Raw genomic sequence first — 20,938 nt, forward strand, 5'->3', positions numbered from 1 at the left:
GAATGACGCACCCGCTCTCTTTAATCCAAGTTCAGTTTGACTAGAAGTCCAGACGACTTAGTTCCATTGTTGCAGCCCTGTCTACTAAATTTCGCGCCCTATGTACCTCAAAAATAACCCAAAAATTTAAACAACTATTCTTCTTACTATGTTGTAAAAGTACAGTAAACAAAATGTCATTATTTCTTATCCTTCCTGGTGATGTACTTTTAATGGCTAGCAGTGTATTGCGTAGCTTTTGGCGACACTGAACAAGTATGTGACCCTGCAGAAAATATCGGCTTACTATCTCGAGCTTAGGGGAATCATATATCCTTACAATAAGTTGAACACCTAGAAACACGCTGTCAGTTTTGATCCGACGATAGCGTATGGCACCTGGGGGGACAACAGATACATAATAATGGTCTCAGCGTCATCTACCAGTAGATGACATAGTGGCCTGACTGCCAGAGCACCTCTTTGGCTAACCCTTGAAAATCAACACCTGCAGCCACGATTCTCATTGGGGTGCATATGTGAAGATCCAGCAGGCTCCATAGCACAGGGACCAATTAGGGCTTCCTACAATCAACTGAGAGAGCTTGAGAAGGCTCAAACAGTAACCTTTCAAGTGGTTGGATGGTCCTTTGGAAGAACTGCCACACAAGCTTAACGTGCCGCTCCACTTGTGCAGCGTCGCTTTTAATACATGAACATTCTCATACTCTTAGACGGATTTCTAGACATCTAATGAGCACGAGTAGCCAGGACAGGAAGATCGTAGTGTTGTAAGGCCATCAGTGGCAGACCATGCAGATTCCACAGCACAGAGCGTATGGTACCCTATAGGTTTATCACGAACTGTTGACAACCTGTTGGCAGCAGTGGGACTGGAGGCACGCACATCTCTTACCTATCTTCCTCCTAGGCCTCAGCATCGATGTCCATGTCTCGACTGAAGTCGTCACGACTAGAGGCCAGCTACAAAGCGAGGTTGGGCTTGCGTGTAGGTGATTGTCGCTCGTAGGTATAACGAAGACCACGTGAGACGTGCCTCAAAGAGTCCGTTCGTTTGAGATGCACATGTCCCACACTGGGGCTTATGGCGTGGAGTACAATGAGCTACACCTCTCGCTCGCCCTTGGTGTTAGGGAAGAGAAGGCAGTCTGCACATCCAGAATCTTGAAGGGCCAGTTCGTCTGCCATTCTTGAAAAAGGAAGATTGTATGATGTTGCATCAGATAATGCTCGCCAAAGCACTCTAAATGAAACTCAACGTGCTCTGTAAGATGTCCATCAGCTTCCTTGGCCAACGCTTCTACCACAGTCACCTCCAATCGAGGACATCAGCTCCGGCGAGTGACTTATGTGATCTGTTATAACCTATTTTTATTGGAATATTGTTCGCCTACATATGTTATACCATCGGCACTAGCAGGATGGAGTCGTCCTTTTGTAAAAATAAAAAAGAAGTGGTGTAATAGCAGATAATTTAACAGAGATTTCCTTTTCTATCTAGCCAGCTTTTTTTCATCAGTATCGCTGTAAAATATTCTCAGTTACTACAAATACATTTGCTCCGATCAGCAAGAGAAAATGAAGCCCTACTTTCATGTTTTCTTTATCTGTTTAGTCTGAATTTACTTGAAGCAGGAGCAACAGTGTCTCTCGATAAAATTTACGCAAATGACGAACTGATATCTGTTAAAACGCTAATAATAATAAAAATAATGACAACAAATAAATAAACTGAAGACACAGTGAATTAATGCAGAACTCCAGATATGCGTGAAAACCGAATTTATCACCAATCTCAAAACGGCATCCACAGTACTAGAGACAGAAGAAGGGGCAATCAAACTGAAGGAGAAATTTAAATATACAGTAGAATGTATAGAAGGAAACATCTCTCAGAAAGACGCTTTTGTATCATGGATTAGAAGAAACAGAACATCAACTATCCAGAAGAGTCTACGAGAAAAAAATCGGTAGCAGTTAACACCGACATACACATTACTGCAGAGTAATGGACCGACGTCATATATGTCACAGAAATGCTTGCTATGAATTGAAAAGCTGTGACCAAGAAATTAGAAATAAGAGGAAGACAGATATCGAAAAAAATTCTGGGTCCAACGAAAGAAAATGGTGACTTCATGAAACAAAATAGCCATGAACTCTGTACATATATAAAAAAAAAGATCACAGACATATGTAGAAAATATCACAGGAGGGCTGTTTTCCATCTCCACATTGCCCGTATGAGCTCTACAAGATTGAGCAGTCGGAGTTTCCGTTACTCCCTCAAAAAAAAACCAAGGAGGTGTGCTGCACCGAGGCAGTGGGGAGAGCATTTGAGGGTCTCCATAAATGTAATCCGCTCGCTAAGAAACACCAACAGCACTTTGATTTCCAAGAGAAGCCAAAACTACAAAACGGAAAAAAAACGTGGACTTCAGTGAAAAAGGAAAAGCACAGGAAACAAATGTCGGATATGCAAGCAAAAGAAAAAGTATAGTTAAAATAACGTGATCCGGAGATGGCCAATACGAAAAGAAGAAGATTCCTTCCGCTGAGGCAGAAGACGTATGAGGTGTTACAGTTGTATTTACAACTCTAAAAGAGCTGAGTGAACAGGATGAGCAATTCAGGAACAACATACTGCGAGACGGTATCCGCCAGCTGTATGACCGACTGCAAGCCAGACCCACTGCCTGCGCCGCCGGCAGTGCAGGCTGAGTAGTCTGTACTGATAGGTCTGTTTTAACACGGATCCATTAACTCCCTTCCAGCCATACCACACGATCGATTCATGTTCACTCCCAGAATGACGTAGAGCTTGACAAGACATATCATTCAGTGTGACGTCACATTGATATTGTCCATTTGTAACCAGTAATCAGTTATCACCGTTTAGAATATAATACATCGTGAAAATGACTATAGGAGGATGGCAATTTATCGCCAGGAGAAAACAATAACATTTTCTAACAAACGGTAGTCTAAAAATCATTTATTATAATGACCGTTTTCAGCCACACTAGACCACTTTCAGATCTGAAATCTGGAGAAGACCAGAAATAGCTGGTGTCAATCATAGCTTCGTATCTTAAATCTTAAGACACACAAATGTAGCGACACTGGCCATTCTAATAGAAAAGGTGTCATCCAGACTGTGCACCGTTCGTCAATATAAACTGCTCAAGTGCCTAGTGTATAGTTCATGGACTTGGAATCATCTCTGTGAGATGATTATTTTCGTTCGTATGTTACCTGTACATGGTGTTCGGAAATTTGTGTTACAGATTTCTAGTCTTTCTAGAGTGGGGTGAGTAGATAATGTTTTCAGTTGGAGCTCGTGTCCGGAAACGCAGCATTTCCAAGCTACAGCCATTTGAAAAGATGTTGGTGGTGCGGCCTCTTTTACAAGTAATTGATCAGACGTGACCAGTACATCAATTGTTTTACAATTTGACACATTAATAGGCCAATAAATTGCTCATGAACTCGTTGACGGATTCTCTTCAACGTGGTGTGTGCGGCCTCTTCCAGTTTGGGTGCGCGGCGTCCCCTGGAGCACTACAGTGGCCCCTGCTGACAATGAAGGTAGCCTTTCTCGAAGCCGTTGCGTAATTGTGGCGAAAAGGTCATGCGGTGGATTCGGACGTTCAGGATAACGATCTTGGTAAAAAGGACGAGTAACTCTTCCATTACCGTTACCTTTGCCATACGTAACGATCATTTCGGTGTTTTTAGCAAACGTGTACTCAACCATATTGCTCTAACACTCACGGACACGTGATTGAGGCACAAACCAGGTCAAAGAGGTAGGACAGATGTCAAATGACATCAGCGGTTCGACGTAACCACCCCGCATCACGACTACCCTGTTCCATACCTTCCTAGCAAAAACGTTTTCAAACGGCTGCAGCACGGAAGCGGTACATTTCCGGACATAGTTCACTATTCAAAATATTAGGCACTCACTCAATTCTACAATTGCTAGAACCTCGTAACGGAAATTTCCGAACGCCCTGCACATAGTGATGAGTCAAAAGATAATGACTACTGTCCAAAGTGATATTGAATGACACCTGGTGACGCTTCAGTATATAAGTGTAGTAGAGACGAATCGATAATCACTCTAGGGAAGATACGAGCCACAAATGGAAAACTCCACAGATAAAAGTGATTTGACAAAGGCCGGACTGTTATGACCGGGCGCTTCTGGATGAGCATTTCGGAAGCTGGACGGCTGTTCAAGTGTTAGTACCGTGAGTATCTATAGAAAGTGGTTGGGAGGCGTGAAGCCACAGGTATGCAACAAACTGATCGATGTCTACGCCTCACCACAGATGGTGAGGTCAGAGGCTTGCCTGCTCTGTAAAACCGAACTCTGTGGTAGATCTAATGATAGGGTGTAATGCTGGTGCAAGCATGAGTCTCTGGAAGCAAACCGATACATTGTTAAAAATGTGGCTTTAAAGTATACGACCCCTATGTATTACATGTTGACCCCACATCATCAACTACGATTGAAATAGGTGCGATATGATCGAAATTGGACTGTGGATCAAAGAATCGAGTCACTTGGTCGGATAGTTCATGTTTCTTGTCAAACCAATTTGATGGTCGCACCCTGATACGTCATTATCCAGGTGAAAGGTTGACTGAAGCATACGCCGTACCAAGGACACAGGCCAGTCCGGGCGGTATTACGATTTGTGGGACATTCACCTTGGCTTCTCCGGGACTGTGGTAGTACTTGAAAGCACTACGACAGCTGCAGACAGCGTGAACATTATTCCGGACCAGCTTCCATCCTTCATGCATGTTGTCTTCTCTGATGGCGATGGCATTTTCAAGTAGTATAACTTTCCATGTCACAAGGCCAGAATCGTGCTACAGTGGTTTGATAAGCATGATAATGAACTCACGCTGACGTCTTGGCCACCAAATTCAGCTGATCTGAACCTGATGGAAACTTCCTGCACGCTATCAGGCGCCTTGTCTGCAGCCACAAGTTACTGGCCCGTACTTAAGGGAATTGCATGCTTTGTGCGTAGGCATACAGCGCTAGAAACCCCCGTAAACCTACCAAGGATTTGAAGAATCAATGCTTTGCAGAATCGCTGCCGTTTTGCGTTCTAAAGGAGAGCCTACGACGTATTAAGCAGGTGGTCATGGCGTTTTTGAACTGATAGCCTCAGTAGGGGTGACAAGTGTTCATTTACGTGCCGGCCGCGGTGGTCTAACGGTTCTGGCGCTGCAGTCCGGAACCGCGGGACTGCTACGGTCGCAGGATCGAATCCTGCCTCGGGCATGGGTGTGTGTGATGTCCTTAGGTTAGTTAGGTTTAAGTAGTTCTAAGTTCTAGGGGACTTATGACCTAAGATGTTGAGTCCCATAGTGCTCAGAGCCATTTGAACCATTTTTTTCATTTACGTGGCTCATACATCAAGTGTGCCAAACTACATTGTGCATCTCTAAAGTTAGGGGAATAAATCAGCCTCTCATATCTGTTACCAATGTACGTTGTAAATATGTGAAGATAGAAGGAGAATATTGTGTTGCCAAGGCCAGGAAGCGCCCAACATAATAAGCTATAGTAGACCCGTAATGCAGTGATAAGAGAATCATTAGAAAAAATAAACATTCAAAGGAAGTGAGATACTCAAGTACTGATGAGCATATGAAATTCTCTGAGGCTGTAGATGCTGAAATAATGAATACCACAGTAGGTAGTTAAATCGAAGTGCAATGGATACCTCTAAAAATACCAGTCACATAAATCGCCCACACAAGTACAGTATTTTTCATAAGGGCCTCTGACCGAAACCTGCAAGACATACAGAGTAATGACACACGTCTGTGGACAGATTATCTTATTAATTTTCGATATGTAATACGCGCCAGAGTAGTGTAGCACTAGGGTGCAGGCGTGTCAGAACACGCTCTGCACTGTCACACTGTACTAGTTCGCACCTGTACATAGGAAACACAGTTAACAGATTTCCAAAGTGAGCTGTTCTCACTTCTTTCCGGGCAATCCTGTCAAAGAACTGCACGCACGTATTGGCATTTGCTGTGTGACAAACGGTGCCCGTACTGAGCATTTGTAACGTAAGAAAAGAACTTGGCCAGTTTCTCTATCCACTGGTATGTACAGTCGTGCTCAAAAGTATCCGAACGACCTTAATTGCATTCCACTGATTCGAATGCAACCCACATAGCGCAGCTGTCTAGCAGGTCCTCTAATCGCCCCTCGGTACAGTCGTTTGACTATTGAAAATGGTTCCAACAAGTCACCACTAGAAAACACTGCTCTGTATCGCAATGACTCAAGATGTAAAGTAATACCAAGGTACTACAAATATCAGGGAACATCTTATCACAGATAAGACGGTTCTTAAGGCTTGTAAGCTCACATTTATTACAATAAATGACATACATGAAATGTCACCACTCTCATTATTACGTCAGATAGGTAATTCACTTAGTAAGTTCGTCGTATTCATGATTTCCTCTTCAAAATAACATACCGTACTTATTATTTAACACAAAATGACATTAAAAACTTAAGTTATTCACGAGCAGCTAGTTGAGAATATGTATGAACTTCAAATGACACGACGAACCGTCTCGTTCTGCATATGGATTCAAACCCAGGTCATGCAGACTAAGCAAAGACTTCGTGACTGACGGAAACTAACAGTCATTCCTGACTAGGCATACAGAGAGTGATATACCTCGATTTTAGACAGTATCAGTTAGCAAATATCAACTTTAAATTACATAACGTAAACATTTTTAACGGACGCGAATTCCTACCCAGCATCTATTGTCCTTGTTAACGAACTACGAGAGATGTTAAATATTGCTTCTTCACAAGTAACTTACTTGAAATGCCGTGAGGTAAAGCTTTGTGTTGGACAGGGATTCGAACCCAGAACCTAATTGGATTGTCATCGAAGCACAATCAACTGTGACATATCGGATGTTTTAACTGAAATGACGAGACGAATTTTTTCTTTCCCAGGACTCCAACCTGGCACCTATCGCTGTTATATTCTAGAGAAAACGAACGTTAAAAATGGTTTTGTTACACCAGCCGCGACATGTGAGCATGTTTGAACTAGAAATAATATGACGAAGAGTTCAGTGCTGACTGGGAATCGAACCCCACACATATCGTTGTTGACTGCACACAAAGAGACGTCAGCTACCGAATTTTTCTCCACCAGCAGTTCGGAATAGCATCCTTAAACTTACAATGATTTCGCAAACAGTTCTGTGTCTCGCTGGGACTCAAAAACATCAGGTAACGTTAGTATTGACAACAAATGCAAATACATTAAAAATCAAAATTATTACCCACCATCAGATGGGTGTTCTCATGCTAGAGCTTGATAATACATAATGAAAGATTTAGTGCCGGGCCAGGATTCAAACACTTAAACGCCCAATATGTGGAGATGTTGAGGAATCTGCAGTTCTGAACAAACAACAAATTGCAGTCGAGCTGTATTGTCACGAAGGGATGAAATTCCGCGTTAAGGGTGGTTTGAGTTGCATTCCCAGTTCAGAACCAATTTTATCGACATACAGAAGCTCAAATAAAAGATGGAATAAGTGTCCTGTGACCCTACATAGCGTTTGTTTCGCCGCTAGAAATAAATAACTAGTATAAGAAAGGTTACTGGTGATAGAGTTCCTAGACGTGGCCCCTGATTTTATTATGGTTCAACCTAACGTCTACTTGGTAGAGAAGGAATATCATGTTTAACATGAATGTCCGACCATAATGCCATTATACCTTCTTCACTTGGCGTAGCCAGAAGAGAAAAGAATCTGTGTCTCCTTATCAAAAATCATCAGCAGTAGTTGGAATCGAACCCTGACCATAGGTATATGAAGCTAGCATTAATCCAAGAGACCACCGACTTCTCTTCTCTATTAGTCATATTTCTATCATAACAATTTTTGCGCCACACTGGATGAGAATTCTGACACGCAGGCTGCCTGTAATAGTTGGCAGCATGTTCAGTACATTCATTTACTTGGTTGACCGAATCACCATGAACTAGCTGCCTCGGCTACCCAGTGCATACATTCGACTCTATTTTGTAATCACCGAAATAAAATCACGTAACTAACACCTACACAGAACTGCCAACAGTGTAAGATGCAGAAATTTAAATAGGAAGTGTTCCTTTCGACTTGAGCTACTCAATTGCGCTATCTGTTTGTTAAAAACGTCGTGCAGTGCAAAAGAAAAGCTGTAACTATTTGTTTCTCAGAAGTCTAGATCCGGCCATATGCATTATCTCACAGCACTGGGCAATGCGGAAATTCTGGAGTAATTGTTGTTGAGTTCTGGAGGCGATGTAGCTATGTGTCAGTTAGTAGCGTAACGGTAAGCGTCGCGCACTGTTGATAAAACGTCGCGAGTTTGGGTCCATTCACTGCCACATTTTTTAAAACGCCATACTGCTGTCTGCTGAAGTTATCGATCTAATGGAACTTTGAACATTATTCCCTTCCCTTCTCAACCCACAATAGACGCATGTGAAAAAAGGGCTAACTTCTGCGACATTTTGTTCTTTTCCGGTTTAATAGATGGCCAGGCGGCAGATGCATCTCGAAACTTTTGTATTATGTATGGGGAGAGCGCATCGAGTCAAAATACGTCAGAAAAGTGTTTTCTACATTAGCTGTCATGTGGCAGTGGCATTTTATTCTTCATAAAAACCTTGTTTGACAGCTTTAACTCAGAACAAGTTTTCTACATGCTTGTAATCAGGAAACTGCATGTGCATTGTCAGACTGTTCTAGATAACATCAGAGAATTCGCATATATCGTTGATGATTAATTTCTCTCTAATGTTTTAACAACATTAAAAGAAACCATACGAAATTGTGCACTGTATTATAAGAAATGAAATCAAACTACCCACGATAACCTTACGACGAAAGTCTGTTTCAATAAAACTGAGTATCTGTACACAAGCGTGCCTCTATCGGCACGAATTAGTAAAATACTAATCACTTAGATTTCGATTGGGTCTGTGTTTGATTGGTATGCTGTGTTATACTCAAGTGGTATGCAAATGTGGCATTTCACAAATAAAGTTATTTATTCCTAGAAACCCAAAATTTGCTTGTCAGCAGCGGAAAGAGGCGTTACCTGTTGTGCATAATTGTAAGTTTTTCACCATTGCACTATGAGCTGAAAGTATTTTCTTGCGATTTCCTTATCGATGTGTGATCTGACTGCTTGTAGCTCTTTCACTGAAGGGATAATAACGTTGCACTCAGCAAGACTGGAACCGCAAACCATAACAGACGCTGTCTCAGAAGTTAGCACTTTTCCACATAGCTACAGAAGATGTATGCATCTAGATTTCCTCTTACGAGACCAGTAGTGGCTAGAATTCGTAAACCGCTATTTAAAGGACGAGATTAGATGCTATTTTCACGTGCAACGACTTTCTTAGGCTGAAAACCGTAATTTTATAATCTTTTGTTACAGCTAAAGCGTTAATAATAACTCAGATTATTCAGTGGAAATGATGGGAAAAATCAAGTGAACTTTGAGGCTTAATTCTGTGCACACCAGGAAGTAACTCGTCGATCACAGAGTTGCCAAATATACCTTGCCTTGTTGCCAAGTCTCAGTTACATTACCAGCAGGAAGAAGACGAACTGATGTGATCCTACAGTGGGTCACTTCCCAAGTGACCATAGCTGACGTCTCAAAGCCCCGGCTGTTACGGCCTGGAATACATAATCCGTCTGATTCACATTTCTGTAACTGGGTTTAGGGACTGGACCGTAGTTACTAATAATACTCAGAACTGACTGCAAACTAAGCTTCACAAATCAGTAACTCTCATAGTTGTTTTTATATATCTTTCGTAAGTGTACTCAAAACTAAGAAAATCATCGACGAACGTTTTCGTGCCTAGCCGATAGTCGAGCACAACAAGCAAATAAAAAAAAAAAAAGGCTGTATGTGTGTGTCTGTGTGTGTGTGTGTGTGTGTGTGTGTGTGTGACAGAGAGAGAGAGAAAGAGAGAGAGAGAGAGAGAGTGAGGGAGAGAGATAAAAATAAAAAAGAATGAGAGAGAGAATAAAAAATTGTTGCAAAGAAACTGAACCATGGTATGTAAAGAAATCTTTCATTAAAATGACACGTTCTACATCATTACGAAATATCGTATTCATGATCTATGGAACAAGTATTAATCTAATCTAATCTAATCATATCATATTGCTGACTAGTCATGAAGAGGCACGAATTACAGAAATTTTCGCCAATATCAGTAACCAAATCTAAACTTGAAAATAAAAGCTGCTAGATGTTTGAATCTAAAATAAGGATACAAATTTTTGTGCCTGAGCGACAATCGAACCGCACACCTACCGTCCTTCTTTATCATCCACGAACATAGCTTAAGTAATACTTGCTTACTCACCAGCAATAAGATGTGTGCTTGATTGAACAGAGATAACGACACCTCTTGCGATTGTTGGCAACACATGAACAGACATTAAAAATGCACGTTAATTTTCACTAGCAGAGTAGTATGCACGTGATAGGGCTTGAAATGAAATTATGAATATTTGTGTACTGGATCAGGATTCGGAGCCACATACTTACCTTTGGAGGAGACCTAGAGAAGATTGCATTCATGGGAGAAGGAACGAAATGATTGAACTATACTGTGCCGAGAGATTCAGATCCTCGAAAGATGAGATACGAATTCAAATCACAGTCCAGCACCAAATTTTTCAACGTCTCTTTTTCAGTCAAGTATCATTTAAATAAAACAATATGACCTTCCAGTTTGAAACATTTCGTCCCCCTTTTCCTTGTGTGAAATTTGTCAGTAAGCTTTTCTCCTTCCCACTGCGAAATGCGGCAGAGTACAGCCAGTAAACGATTCACATACCACGATTTAGTGCCGTTAAGACGATTTCTTTAAACATTGTCGTAGCTGAAGGAATTTAGTTTCTTCTTAAATCGTCTTATGCAGCAACGTTCACAGATATCTCAAATAGGATAAGCTCTTTGTCCAGGTACGAATGTTGTGAGACAAACTTCCCACAGTTTGTGTCAGGTTGACCTTTTCGTCTGATAGCACTGCACAAGTATTTTGTCGAAGAGGTCTCACAAGTAATGTTCCTGTAGCTGCGGGAATCATTGGTTGAAAACGAGTTTAACACCAATGGGTACAGTACTGCCAAATATTCAAAATGATTATCAATCTAAGTCGGAGTTCATCTACAAACTGAGGCGTATTTATAATACTGTAGCTAGACTGTGTATCCTTGTCTTCTTTGAGTGGGCATTGGAAGACATTTACATACACGTATACAATACTATGAATACTTCGAACGCTGTAGTTAAAGTTGCTCTCAAAACTAATTTTAGTAGATGGGAGGATGCAAAGAAACAATCAGACTCATGGTTGTGGACAGAACCTAAAGTGCAGATGCGGGCACTGTGCAGATCTTCGCTTTTTCTTCTTCAGATGTATACAAATAATGTATACAAGTGAGCGTATGCATTGCTTTCATAATTTTTCCCTCTTGTTTAGTCTTGTAATTATGTAGTGGTTCCACACCCATGAGTCTGATTGTTTTTTTGTATCCTTCCATCTACTATCTTTGTGTGTTACTGCTCGGTGTTCAAAACGCAATAAATTATGCCTGCCTGCTGATCTGCACTTTACTTTCTGTCCCAATGGGCAGGGTTTTTAGTTTCTGCTCTTCTGAATTTGCAAATGAATTGATTATTACATGGCACAGAATAATTAATTAACTGTGTTTCTTACTGCTTCCATTCGCACCAACATTTTTCTACATTCTCGTTCAATTCATGAAATTCTACCTGTATGATCACAAGACTGCACGTAGATGCAATCGATTTCGAGGTGTATAGTGTTTGTTAGCTTACTTTCTGTGACAGGTGGGCAAAGTTTGTTTCCAAAAACTTTTTGTTGTACTGAAATAATCTTTTGTCACAAAGCAACAAGGTAAGTGTTTTATTTGTATATATTTTGTGGGAAACTGTAATTGTTATGAAAGATTATACACCTGAATGTTTGACACAACTGGTAGGAGAAAACGCTGCATATTAACCAAACCACACGCCTCCTCTCCATATCCTGCTATGAAATGAGCATATGATTCTCCTCTCATACCGCTATAGAGCTGTTCCTAGCACAGCTGAGAACTGGCAACACCGTCACAAACATTTGGCAACACTGTGACAGTGCAATCACTTCCACGTATGGTACTGAATTGACTCGCTAAATTCACTTGATATTCTCTTTTCATTTGAATGACTCGTGCTATATAATCCTCATGTAAACTAAGACACTGAGACTGAAAATTCAATTTTTTGGCTAAAGAAATGCTGTTCTTCACGTAAGTGACATATTTTATTATCTTTCACGATGTGTTATGAGGCTGAGCGAGCAATACCATGATGAGAGTGGAGTGCTGGCAGCAGTGTGTCCGTAGACACGTGGTACAGCCCGTGTCTCGTGTCGCAACAGCTCAATGAATCGTCAGTTCTAACCGTGATGGGGGCCAGCGTGTGCGAGATTTTTTCTGATTTATTTTATGGAGCTACGAATTTCCAGAAAAAATTCTGTAACGAAATCGGAAGAAAAGCCTTTACACTTCAAGTCCTCTTGGTAGCTCGACCCAGTAAGTTGTGTTAATGGTCATATATCTCGGCTTTCTAACTGTCAAGCTGCTTCACAATACAAGCGTCTCTGAAGAAATTCGAATCGACCGTCAATGATACGAATTTCAATATTGTTCTTCACATAAGACTCACATGTCAGGGTGATAAGTATGAAGGGAATGAACCTCTTGATTACTGTAGGGCCTCTATGCTAAATTTTCACAGTAGTAGTTAAGAACTCTCTGCAGACATTTACTAACAGTGGCTCTAGCGACTTACTTTTTCTCTGGGTAGCTTCAAATATGGGCAATTTTGTCGCCTTAAATCCAATTGAATATTTTAAATATCACTTCTGAACAGCGTTCACTTCTCCATTAATTAATGTATAGACCTCAAAACAAGCAATATGCCTGAGTAGCTATGTAGCAGGTTCTGAAAGGTATTGACACTATGTTTTTCATCCATTTACCATAGGGAATCAAAGAAAGGAACCACACACATTACACTGCATTTACTCTCTGTGCCTTGACTAACACATATGAATACATGAAAAAAATAAATTATTTGAAGAATCTCCTGTGAAAGGAAAAAGAACAGGATATGACACTTTAGTTATAGCGCACTGGATAACAATGAAATTAAATCTGTGCCACATTGATGTATTGCATACTTGTGTAAAAAAATACTCACCAAATAAAAACGGTTTTGTGGCTCCGTTGCAATAGAGTGTGAAACACAAATCGTAGACAGATTTTGTGGGTCACCACTCAACAACATTAAAGCATTTTACACCGTCGAGAGTGAGGAGTGGAGCAGACATTGTCGGCAAAAGCGAGGCAGCGCAGTGCCTCAGCCCCTCGCCGGTAGGCAATAAACGGGTCCCAGGAGAACTCAGACACATGCGGTGTTCAGAGGCGGTTGGTCGGCCAAGAATCTCTCGGTAAAATATTGTTGAACCAAACTGTTATTATCAATGTGACAAAAAGCGAAATATTTTGTAGATTCGCTTGAAATACAGTCATAGCTTCAGCACCGAGAGGAAAGGAGTGATGAAAATTACGTCGACGTGTGCTCTCGGTTGCGAGATGTCGTATAAACTAGTTTTGCGTTTTACCTCAAGACAACAGTCGCAGTGGAAAGTGATGAACTCAGACTGCGCTCAAGATTTCCTCCAGGAAGTGACGCAGTCTACAATGTAGCCAGATCGAGCATATTGCCGGACACAGAATTCTGATTGCAGCACGATTGTATTGTTCACCTTACGGACAATTTTTTTGTTTAAGACTGTATTTACAACATATATTGCCCGGTGAACAACCAGAAAAATTAACAAAACAAAATTATTTTATGAGAGCAACGTTAGCTACAGCGTTCGAAGTATTCATAGTATTGTATACGTGTGTGTAAATGCCTTCCAATGCCCCCTCTAGGAAGACAAGGATACACAGTCTAGCTACAGTATAATAAATATCTCAGTTTGTGGATGAACTCAGACTTAGGTTGATAATCATTTTCAATCTTTAGCAGTACTGTACCCATTGGTGTTAAACTCGTTTTCAACCAATGATTCCCAAAGCTACAGGAACACTACTTGTGATACCTCTTAGACAAAATACTTATGCAGTGCTATAAGACGAAAAGATCGACCTGAGACAAACTGTGGGGAGTTTGTTTCACAACCTTCGTACCTGGATAAAGAGCTTTTCCTATTTGAAATATCTGTGAACGTTGTTGCATAAAACGATTTAAGTTGAAATTAAATTCTTTCAGCTATGCCAATGTTTAAAGAAACCGTCTTAACGGCACTAAATCGTGATTTGTGAATCGTTTACTGGCTGTACTCTGCCGCATTTCCCTGGTTGGAAGGAAAAAAGCTTGCTGACAAATTTCACACAAGGAAAAGGGGGACGAAATGTCTCCGACTGGAAGGTCATGTTGTTTTATTTAAATGATTACAAAATTAGCTAAAACGAACAGTGAGGCTGTCAGTATAAGCACATTACTGTTGTCAGTATGATGTTGCACTGCCCAGGGCCTGTAATGGTAAAGGGCCCATTTAGGTCAGGCATATCGTATACAGAAGTGGAAGAGAGAGCACCACTAAATTCCACAATCCGCATGCATTGCATACACACAGAAATTACTGTTACAGTGTAATATTGGAGCCCAATGAGTGAACTGGATATTTTCCGATGAAACAGAGCACTGGCAAACAGTCTTCGCTACATTAGGTTACTTAAATTGGTGTCACTCTGAGCTAGAATTTATGGTCAGCGACAAAGTATAAGGTCAATGAGTTGGATGCGGGTTTTGCAACTGTGAAATACTTTCCTACATTATAGAAGTGAATATTAAATTTGAACTAATAATGCAAAAATTTTGAACTTCGATAGCTTACAATGAAAATCTTTTTCTTTATTGCAAAGGAAAACAATTGATTTTCTAAAACATTCTCTGCCATACACAACTTGAAACAGGTCACTCGACCAAATCATGTGGAAGAACTGTCAGCGACGTATAACGGAAGGCAGTAAGATCCCTAGGCTTTTGGTTTGGCAGTATTCGACAGCCATTTCTAGGCGTAAGTAAATTAAGAAAGGCAGCGCGTTTTTGTTATCAAGTAACGTCTTTATCAATTACTTTAGTTTTAATGTAATCTGCGAGTAATTGCTGATGTTTGATATTAACATGAAAAGGACTCCGTAGACAGGGAAAGAACCTCTTCTTGGGCAACTACATATATAATGACCAAAAAGCATTAAATGATCTTCAAGCACATATGTTCCAACAGCGGTATGAAGAAAATAATAGTAACGATGACGGTAATAATCGAATTATCCGGTAACTTCACACTTCACAGTGGATTTTCTCGAACTAAGAAATTTGCTGGATTAGTGAATATTTCAAAATGGCTTCACATCGAGGCTATGATGCCTAGAAGAGTCTTTACTTCCTGCTGACATGAGAATAGCATAATTTCCACGTCAGAAGATTGCTTCTACTTAACTATTTAATAGACTCACATTTTTTCCACCGTGACTAATTTTGTAAGCTAAGCACATCATCCGTTACAACACATTCCTGGGGCTGGGAAATGTGGCCACAAAGGTCTGGTGGAACGAACTATCACAAGTGCAATGCGTGGGTTCAGGCATTTGCTTCTATGAGGCACAAATAGATTTACTTTACCTCTGGTAACCTCGACAGAAAGACGTTATATTACAGAATCCGTATTAAACATCACGTTCCATCATTACCAAATGGGCAGAGCCGATTTACGTTGGGAAATGACATAGGTGGAAGTCATGGTAAACAGAAATACTGTCTCCAGTAAACTTACTTACATTAGAAAATTTTATTTTATTTGATGAACCCAAAGCCATTTAAAGGAACAGGGCTCTTACTTTTCTTGTACTTCTTTGAACTAGAGACGTTGAAAAATTTAGTGATGGACTGTGGTTCGAATTCGTATCTCATCTTTCAAGGATCTGAATCTCTCGGAACAGTACAGTTCAATCATTTAGTTCCTTTTCCCATGAATGCAATCTTCTCTAGGTCTCCTCCAAAGGTAAGTATGTGGCTCCGAATCCTGATCTAGTACACAAATACTCATAATTTCATTTCAAGCCCTATCACGTGCATACTAGTCTGCTAGTGAAAATTAACGTGCATTTTTAATGTCTGTTCATGTGTTGCCAACAATCGCAAGAGGTGTCGTTATTTCTGGTCAATCACGCACACATCTTATTGTTGGTGAGTAAGCAAGTATTACTTAAGCTATGTTCGTGGATGATAAAGAAGGACGGTAGGTGTGCGGTTCGATTGTCGCTCAGGCACAAAAATTTGTATCCTTATTTTAGATTCAAACATCTAGCAGCTTTTATTTTCAAGTTTAGATTTGGTTACTGATATTGGCGAAAATTTCTGTAATTCGTGCCTCTTCATGACTAGTCAGCAATATGATTAGATTAGATTAGATTAGATTAACACTTGTTCCATAGATCATGAATACGATATTTCGTAATGATGTAGAACGTGTCATTTTAATGAAGGATCTCTTTAGATACCATGGTTCAGTTTCTTTGCAACAATTTTTTACTCTCTCCCTCATTCTTTCTTATTTTTATCTCTCTCCCTCACTCTCTCTCTCCTCTCTCTCTCTCTCTCTCTCTTTCTCTCTCTCTCTCTCTCTTTCTCTCTGTCACGCACACACACACACACACACACACACACACACACAAACACACACATGCACACACACACATAGCCTTTTCTTTATTTTTATTTGTTAGTTGTGCTCGACTGTTGGCTCGGCACGAAAACGTTCGTCGATGATTTTCTTAGTTTTGAGTACACTTAAGAAAGATATATAAAAAGAACTATGAGAGTCACTGATTTGTGAAGCTTAGTTTGCAGTCAGTTCTGAGTATTATGAGTAACTACGCTCCAGTCCCTAAACCCAGTTACAGAAATGTGAATCAGACGCATTACGTATTCCAGGCCATAGCAGCCGCGTCTTTGAGACGTCAGCTATGGTCACTTGGGAAGTGACCCACTGTAGGATCACATCAGTTCGTCTTCTTCCTGCTGGTAATGTAACTGAGACTTGGCAACAAGGCAAGGTATATTTGGCAACTCTGTGATCGACGAGTTACTTCCTGGTGTGCACAGAATTAAGCCTCAAAGTTCACTTGATTTTTCCCATCATTTCCACTGAATAATCTGAGTTATTATTAACGCTTGAGCTGTAACAAAAGATTGTAAATTTACGGTTTTCAGCCGAGGAAAGTCGGTGCACGTGAAAATCGCATCTAATCTCGTCCTTTAAATAGCGGTTTACGAATTCTAGCCACTGCTGGTCTCGTAAGAGGAAATCTAGATGCATACATCTTCTGTAGCTATGTGGAAAAGTGCTAACTTCTGAGACAGCGTCTGTTATGGTTTGCGGTTCCAGTCTTGCTGAGTGCAACGTTATTATCCCTTCAGTGAAAGAGCTACAAGCAGTCAGATCACACATCGATAAGGAAATCGCAAGAAAATACTTTCAGCTCATAGTGCAATGGTGAAAAACTTACAATTATGCACAACAGGTAACGCCTCTTTCCGCTGCTGGCAAGCAAATTTTGGGTTTCTAGGAATACATAACTTTATTTGTGAAATGCCACATTTGCATACCACTTGAGTATAACACAGCATACCAATCAAACACAGACCCAATCGAAATCTAAGTGATTAGTATTTTACTAATTCGTGCCGATGAGGTACGCTTGTGTACAGATACTCAGTTTTATTGAAACAGACTTTCGTCATAAGGTTATCGTGGGTAGTTTGATTTCATTTCTTATAATACAGTGCACAATTTTCGTACGGTTTCTTTTAGTGATGTTAAAACATTAGAGAGAGATTAATCATCAACGATATATGCGAATTCTCTGATGTTATCTACAACAGTCTGACAATGCACATACAGTTTATTGATTACATGCATCTAGAAAACTTGTTCTGAGTTAAAGCTGTCAAACAAGGTTTGATGAAGAATAAAATGCCACTGCCACACGACAGCTAGTGTAGAAAATACTTTTCTGACGTATTTTGACTCGATGCGCTCTCCCCATACATAATACAAAAGTTTCGTGATGCATCTGCAGCCTGGCCATCTATTAAACCTGAAAAGAACAAAATGTCGCAGAAGTTAGCCCTTTTTCCACATGCGACTATTTTGGGTTGAGAAGGGAAGGGAATATTGTTCAAAGTTCCATTAGATCGATAACTTCAGCAGACAGCAGTATGGCGTAAATGAATGTACTGAACATGCTGCCAACTATTACAGGCAGCCTGCGTGTCAGAATTCTCATCCAGTGTAGCGCAAAAATTGTTATGGTTATGGTCTCTTGGATTGATGCTAGGTTCATGTACCTATGGTCAGGGTTCGATTCCAACTTCTGCTGATGATTTTTGATAAGGAGACACAGATTCTTTTCTCTTCTGGCTACGTCAAGTGAAGAAGGTATAATGGCATTGTGGTCGGACATTCATGTTAAACATGATATTCCTTCTCTACCAAGTAGAAGTTAGGTTGAACCACAATAAAATCAGGAGTGGCCACGTGTAGGAACTCTATCACCAGTAACCATTCTTATACTAGTTATTTATTTCTAGTGACGAAACAAACGCTATGTAGGGTCACAGGACACTTATTCCATCTTTTATTTGAGCTTCTGTATGTCGATAAAATTGGTTCTGAACTGGGAATGCAACTCAGACCACCCTTAACGCGGAATTTCATCCCTTCGTGACAATACAGCTCGACTGCAATTTGTTGTTTGTTCAGAACTTCAGATTCCTCAACATCTCCACATATTGCGCGTGAAAGTTTTTGAATCCTGGGCCGGCACTAAAGCTTTCATTATGTATTATCAAGCTCTAGCATGAGAACACCCATCTGCTGGTGGGTAATAATTTTGATTTTTAATGTATTTGCATTCGTTGTCAATACTAACGATATCTGACGTTTTTAAGCCCCAGCAAGACACAGAACTGCTTGCGAAATCATTGTAAATTCAAGGATGTTATTCCGAGCTGCTGGTGGAGAAAAATTCGGTAGCTGACGTCTCTTTGTGTGCAGTCAACAACGATATGTGTGGGGTTCGATTCCCAGTCCTTCCATGAACCATGGACCTTGCCGTTGATGGGGAGGCTTGCGTGCCTCAACGATACAGATAGCCGTACCGTAGGTGCAACCACAACGGAGGGGTATCTGTTGAGAGGCCGGACAAACGTGTGGTTCCTGAAGAGGGGCAGCAGCCTTTTCAGGAGTTGCAAGGGCAACAGTCTGGATGATTGACTGATCTGGCCTTATAACAATAACCAAAACGGCCTTGCTGTGCTGGTACTGCGAACGGCTGAAAGCAAGGGGAAACTACGGCCATAATTTTTCCCGAGGGCATGCAGCTTTACTGTATGGTTAAATGATGATGGCGTCCTCTTGGGTAAAATATTCCGGAGGTAAAATAGTCCCCCATTCGGATCTCTGGGCGGGGACTACTCAAGAGGATGTCATTATCAGGAGAAAGAAAAGTGGCGTTCTACAGATCAGAGCTTGGAATGTCAGATACCTTAATCGGGCAGGTAGGTTAGAAAATTTAAAAAGGGAAATGGATAGGTTAAAGATAGATATAGTGGGGATTAGTGAAGTTCGGTGGAAGGAGGAACAAGACTTCTGATCATGTGACTACAGGGTTATAAACACAAAATCAAATAGGGGTAATGCAGGAGTAGGTTTAATAATGAACAGGAAAATAGGAATGCGGGTAAGCTACTACAAACAGCATAGTGAACGCATTATTATGGCCAAGATAGATACGAATCCCACGCCTACTACAGTAGTACAAGTTTATATGCCAACTAGTTCTGCAGATGATGAAGAAATTGAAGAAATGTATGATGAAATAAAAGAAATTATTCAGATAGTGAAGGGAGACGAAAATTTAATAGTCATGGGTGACTGGAATTCGGCAGTAGGAAAAGGGAGAAAAGGAAACGTAGTAGGTGAATATGGATTAGGGGTAAGAAATGAAAGAGGAAGCCGCCTGGTAGAATTTTGCACAGGGCACAAATTAATCATAGCAAACACTTGGTTCAAGAATCTTGAAAGAAGGTTGTATACATGGAAATACCCTGGAGATACTAAAAGGTATCAAATAGATTATATAATGGTAAGACAGAGATTTGGGAACCAGGTTGTAAATTGTAAGACATTACCAGGGTCAGATGTGGATTCTGACCACAATCTATTTGTTATGACCTGTAGATTAAAACTGAAGAAACTGCAAAAAGGTGGGAATTTAAGGAGATGGGACCTGGATAAACTGACTAAACCAGAGGTTGTACAGAGTTTCAGGGAGAGCATAAGGGAACAATTGACAGGAATGGGGGAAAGAAATACAGTAGAAGAAGAATGGGTAGCTTTGAGAAATGAAGTAGTGAAGGCAGCTGAGGATCAATTAGGTAAAAAGACGAGGGCTAGTAGAAATCCTTGGGTGACAGAAGAAATATTGAATTTAATTGATGAAAGGAGGAAATATAAAAATGCAGTAAATGAAGCAGGTAAAAGGGAATACAAACGTCTGAAAAATGAGATCGACAGGAAGTGCAGAATGGCTAAGCAGGGATGGCTAGAGGACAAATGTAAGGATGTAGAGGCTCATCTCACTAGGGATAAGATAGATAATGCCTACAGGAATATTAAAGAGACCT

Source organism: Schistocerca cancellata, chromosome 7, assembly GCF_023864275.1.
Source record: "Schistocerca cancellata isolate TAMUIC-IGC-003103 chromosome 7, iqSchCanc2.1, whole genome shotgun sequence".
NCBI classification, from domain to species: Eukaryota; Metazoa; Arthropoda; class Insecta; order Orthoptera; family Acrididae; genus Schistocerca; species Schistocerca cancellata.